The sequence below is a fragment of the Glycine soja genome, chromosome 19 (genome assembly GCF_004193775.1).
Source record: "Glycine soja cultivar W05 chromosome 19, ASM419377v2, whole genome shotgun sequence".
NCBI classification, from domain to species: domain Eukaryota; kingdom Viridiplantae; phylum Streptophyta; class Magnoliopsida; order Fabales; family Fabaceae; genus Glycine; species Glycine soja.
In genome coordinates, this window is record NC_041020.1 from 28445104 (window position 1) to 28451555 (window position 6452).

The 6452-nt window shown below is 32.2% G+C and overlaps 1 pseudogene; it reads right to left on the reverse strand.

Annotated features, from left to right (window-relative positions):
• Positions 1–6084: 6084 nt before the first annotated feature.
• On the reverse strand, positions 6085–6243 carry LOC114398688 (annotated as a pseudogene).
• Between the last annotated feature and the right edge of the window lie 209 nt (positions 6244–6452).

Here is a 6452-nt window from a genome sequence, read left to right on the forward strand (position 1 = left end):
TTAAATTCATCTACTTAGCCAAAAAGCCATAATGTGAATGAATGCATCCCTTGCACCCTTTTTGAGCCTAATGTAACATTTTTATCATTGGAACCCAAGCCCAAAATGTGATATTTACTAACTACCCTTTCTTAGGTTGTAGGAGAGTACTCATGGATTTAGACAAATTTGTCCCAAATTTGGGGGAATGTTTTTGGGTGATTTTCTATTGCAAGAAAATAAATATACACCACAAGTTAAATTGAGTTAGAAAATATAATATTACTCCAACCTAGTATGAATGTTTTACATTTGCAGAAAAAAAAAGAAAAAAAAAAGAAGATTTAAAGAATAAAAGCTAGGGTAAACCATCATCAAAGAAAATAAAGGTGCTAAAAAGAGTAGCAAAGCAATAAGGTTGGTGTTGTGAACAATTCTAAGTTGTGGTTTGAAAATAATTTGGGGGAATGAATGCTCTCCTAGATCCTAACCTTTGATTCCTAGAAAAATCATGATTTCTTTGTTAGCCCAACCACGTTACAAGCCTAATAAAGTTCTTAGTGATCCACATTGTGCATGTATGATAGCATTGATTGAGATGATGTGAAAAATTAGAATTTTACTATTTAGTTGTTATAATTGAAACACTTTTACCGATATACTTGTGGGATTGAGAGAAACACTAGCCTTGTGAGGACTGAAGTTGGTGATTATTCCTTGTGATCAGTCATTCTTGCTAACCATTTCATTTGAAGTTCATCTTGTTCTACTCCTTTCATGAACTTATGACAACTGTGAACTTGAGAATTGGCCAATGAAGCTTTTTGGAATATATGTAGTTATCTCATGAATTGTGATTGGTAAACTCTGAAAATTTTCCTTTTGCTTGAGGACAAGTAAAGATTTAAATTTGGGGGAGTTTGATAACTGTTAATTATGAGTATATTTTAGGGTTAAATTATATAGGAATTTGCATTTTTTCTCTCCTAATTTTTTCATTTTGAGTAAATAATTATTAAATTGACATCATTTAATTTTTTGTGCAGAGAATATTAAAAGTGATGAATTTATGATGCTGAGTAAGCAAAATAAAGCCCAGGAAAACGAGCTAATTAAGGAAAGCAAGCTAATAGAGGAAAATAGGACTAATTAAGGAAAAAAGACTAATTGAGAAAAGCAGGGCTAATTAAGGAAAAAAGACTAATCGAGGAAAGCATGACTAATTAAGGAAAGAAGAATAATTAAGGAAAAAATGACTAATTAAGGAAAGTAAAGCCGGACTTAGCGCAAGAAGCTCACTAATATGCACCTATAAAAGAAGAAGAGAGAAGAAGGAAAAGACACACATAAATTGCAAGAGAATACAATTCCTTATAGAAGGAAAAGGCTAGAAGAAGGAGAAGCAAGCAATATGAGTCATTTCTTCCCTCCATTCCCTTTCTTATCTTTTCCCCCTTTACTAAATATTCCCTCTTGCAATTTTAAATCCTCCATGACAATGAGAGTCTAAAACCCCCTTTGTTGGGAACTTGGTCGCCAACTACTCTTGATGTAATTTCTCTTCCTATCTATTCATGAATATTACATTTGCATTATCTTTTCCTGTGCTTAATATTATTGCTTGTGGCTTGATCACCCATTTGCATGGTAAGTTTTAGGGGTAACATTGGAAAATTTTATTTTCTAATAGAACTGGGAAATGATATCTAAATAAAGTCATCGCTAGGGATAGGTTGATTTTTGTTTAGCCTATTATACATATCTATTCTTAATGCAATTTACTATTTTAGTTCTGCAAAGGAATTTGGGAGAGAAAATAGATAAATTAGGCTCTTTCATGCCGGGGACCAAAGTTAGAGTATATTAGTAGATGCAGGTGTAAATTGGAATGTTTATAAATAGAAAAAAATAATTAACATTATATCAAGGAGTAGCTCTGTGATGTGCCATTATTTTCTCCTATTTCTTAACCATTTTTGCACCATTTTAATTACTGATTAATCTTAATTGTCAAATTAATTAGACAGTTTTATTATTTGGCCCATTCAACTAATTTGATGTTTTTAATCCAATTTCAGGAATTAATGAAACATTGGGCTTGAATCCAAAATTGGGCTTGGACTTGAAGAGGGCAGACTATTTTATTCTACAAAATTTTATCTTATCTAGACTTTATCTTATCTAGATATTATTTAGATTTGATCTCATCTAGATATTATTTCATCTAGATCTTATCTTATCTAGATTTGATTTGATTTTATTTATGGGCTTGGATTTAAAACAGATTTGTAAGCTTTGGGGCTGGAAAACTATATAACAACACCAAGGTTCTAGTTTAGCCCTCTCTTCTCTTTCTCCTTTTTTTTTTCGTTTTTGCAATTCCAGTTCTGACTTTTCGTTTTAGCAATAAAATTTCGTTCTTCAATCTATAATTTCGTTCTCTATTGATTAATGGAAGGCTAAGTCCCCAACGTTGTTTTCTCTTGAGGATCAAGCACAGTTCTCTGTGAGGTTCTATTATTACTGTTAAATTCTATTCAGTTTTTCCTCTTCACTAATTACTCTAAATTTTTTGCTATTAATTCATGCATGGTTAGTGCTTGATTAATTGTCTCTGCGCTTAATTTACGTTCATGCTTAATGATCGTTTATGAGTAATTGGTGTATGTGTTGCTTAATCACATAATAAATGCCTTATGTTAAATTTCGCTTAGTAATTTAATTTAGGGTTGGATTAAGTGGTTGAACTGAATAAGGATAAACTCTCGTAACCTAGGATAAGAGACTTGCTTATGAATCAAGGGGAAGCAACATGTTTTAATTATGATATTTTCTAATTCACATCTATTCGCTGTTTAATTTATAAAAGCAAACAACCCCCCCCCCCCCATTCATTACTATTTTCCTACTATTTGTTATGAACATTTGGTGTATCATTGCTCGTTGGGAAACGACCTAGGATCGCTTCTTAGTTACTACGTTTTAATGTTTATTTGATTCGGGTACGACCTCGATCACTCTGGTAGGCTAAGTTCCCAACATTCTCATCTTTTGAATTTCCTTCTACAATAACATTGGATTTTCTCATCATTTTTGTCTTTAATTAATCAATTTAAATTCTTGTTTAATTTCTCTTCTTGTTTGATTTAATTTTTTTTCAATTTAAATTACTATTTTTCTACAAATTTTCCAAATCTTCTTAATCAAATATTCATCTACATAAGTACAAACAAAGTCCCTGTGGATACGATACTTAGACTTCCGTTTTAACTTTACTACTTGGGACGAATTGGTGCACTTACCAATCCATCAACAGTGTTCACCACTACTAAAAGCCTTTTTTACAATGTAGTTTCGACTACGGTTGTTAGAGAACCATCATAAATAATAAAGCGATAGCATTTTCATAAATTTTAGCTTCTAAAACGAAGGCAATTTTTCAAAACTGTCTTCAAATGATCTCTTTGACGACGATTACTTATACAACTATCTTAGAATGAAGTGTATGAAAAAACCAATGGAATTTAGAAATTAATTGGAAACTATTTAAGACAATTTTAAGCTACAACCGTCTTCGAATGCAGGGAGACAAAGACAGTTTTTGAGCATCATCTTTAACTTTAAAGATACAATAATTAACTTGTGTCCTCTCACCCTCATCACTGTTGTTGAATCATCCCTCATTGTCGTGCTCACTGTTGTTTTGTAATCCCTCATTTTAGGTCGCATATTGCTCTTACTCAAGCTCCCGTCGTGGCCTCAGTCTAGCTGTCGCTGTGGGCTCACTTTTGCTCGCGCTGTGGAGTCACTATAGCTCGCATGCACCGTGCCCTTATTGTAGCTTGTGCCCTAACCTCACCGTCGTGCTGTTGACTCTGCCACCACCTACAAGTCAGTGTTACTCTTACATTGGTCACTGTCATTGTTCGATGAGGTTCCCTTGCTCTTTCCTTATGTGGTCATGAAAAATATCTTCTAAAATAAATGCTAGCATTCCTTGTGTATTTAGGGATTCATAGTCATTTAGGACTTACTGAATCTCCCTAGGTAAATGTTTTTGTCTTTTGCAACTCTGCGTATGTTGGATTGCCGTGTTCCATGTTTGTGGTGCCTGAATGACCTTGTGACCTTGAAAATGAAGTATGACTATTATTGCTAATAAAAAAAAGGGGTAGGAGAACCACACAAACCTTGTGACCTCTTTGTATATTCGAGTGGTCACCAAATCGATCTATACCAACTGCAGAATAGAAACTGTAGATGCAGAACATTTATATGCTACAATTATAGTGAATAATAATAATTAAGAGCTAAGAAAAAAATTATCTCAATTTCCGCATGCTTATGAGGTCTTGATTCAATAGTATTTCTATATGTTTTTGTTATTTTGATATTGTATCTTGCTTGATTCTTTTTCTTTTACCTGTGCTACTGTTGTTCTGAAAAGTGTACCTTAATGGGAGACTATGTCAAATTTTATTCTTGATTTTGCCCTTAGTCATGTTCATTTGCTATATTATGACGCTATAACCATCCTTGTGTGTTTATCAACTTAAAAATTTAGTTTCCCTCACACTAACACTCTCGGTCTCCACTGCACAAGGGAATGAGAGAACATTATCTTGCTTTATTCTGTAACTCTTTCTTTCTTTTATTTTGAAACTTTATCTGTAATCAAGCTATTTAACCCCCATAAAGCCTTAGTCAAGCAAAAGACCAACAACCATGCATTCCTTTTTACCATTTTCGGTCCAGTCACATAATAAGAGGACAAATTTTATTTTAAATCAATATTCTAGTAAAGTAAAATTTGGTTATTTAGCCTATTGCAATTCGGTTTTTGGTAAATTGCGGGAGTAAGAGAGTTTAATTGTTATAGGCTTTACATGAATACAATATATATAGCTTACAGAACTCACTTCATTAGGCCTTAATTGAAAGAACTATGAATAATGAATATGATAATATTCAGAAACAATTTTTATCCTTTACTGGTCACGGCTTCAAATGGCTAACACCATAAGTTTTAATACACAAAGTTAAAGTTTCTTATGTATTATTTTCTTATCAATACTTTCAAATTTCATGAAGGAAAATTAAAATGGATGTAGTCTTATCCACTAAAAAGAGAAGGAAAGAATGACAAATTTGGATTAACTAACTTATCACCTGATTCTAATACTAAGAAATGGGTTTTAAAAACAAAAATTGATTTTATTTTTCTTCAAGTTATAAGTCTCGGCTTTGAAGGGAAAGAAAAGAAAGATGATTAAATTTTGTATTTATAACGCCAACACTTAATTTATCATTTAGAATTATTTGAAATAAAAATTGTTGTTTCTTTCTTAGAAACTCACGGGTTTAAGAGACTGATAGATACTGCATGCAATTTTAAATATAAAGTTGGAATGAAAAATGTTTGCAAATTTATTTCTAAAAGTGTGTTTGGAATGAGAAATTTTAAATTCTAAGAATTTTAAATATTTCAATTGAAATTTTTTTATTTTCAAAATTTTATGTTTGGATGAAAAAAGTTAAAATTATGAGGGTGAAAAAAATGAATAAAAAAAATAAAAGATATGATTGATGTGCTAATTATACGTGTTCCTCTACGCTCAGACCCGTCTCATACGATGTTTCTTGAAGAAGACGGTAAGAAAGAGAATTTTAATTTCCCACCTTTTAGAAATAAATTGAAATTCCAGATTTTTAGTGGTTTAAAATTCTGTTTTAAAATTCTAAAATTTTAAATTCTTCACAAAAAAAACATCCAAACAATGAATTCTAAATTACAAAAATTCAAATTCTTTCCTTAGTTAAAATTCTCTATTCAAACATACTAAAGGAAAATATTTTCTTTCGGTGTACAAAGTTCTTTTAGAATTTTTTTTAAAAGAAATCCGGAGTATGCTCCGTGCATGGTTGCAATTCCATCTGGTCTATCACAAAAAGGATTTTCTTATTACGAGCTTTTAAAACTTAGTCTATGAAAAACTGAGTATGCTATGTGGTTGTGATCGAATTAACTTTGATCCTTGGCTACGGCTTTGAGGACTGTAGAGTCTGGTGATCCACGATATGATGAGCTGCAAAGAAGAATGTAAACTATGGTTGTTCATGTGAATGATTGTAGTCATGCCAACAGAGAAGCATGAGTACGCATATTCTGATTTTGTATAGATTTCCTTTTTGCTGTTTGAGGTACCCTTCAAGCCTTCTGCATGAAACTTTCTTCTTTTAACCTCTTAGGGAAACTTTGATCATCTTTGAGTCTATGCTCCTTCCTTCCTTTGTTAACAACTTACACTTTGTAGTGTACAGAGAAAGTGGGTGTGTGTGCGGAAATATTGTACAGTTAGTTTGAGTGACTGGCAGTCGTCACTCTTTGGCATTGTGTGAACATTAAGTTTATACAACAAAGCACTCTGTTTGATGTGGAAGTTGGCTTCATCCTCAGTGAAATAAAATATTTG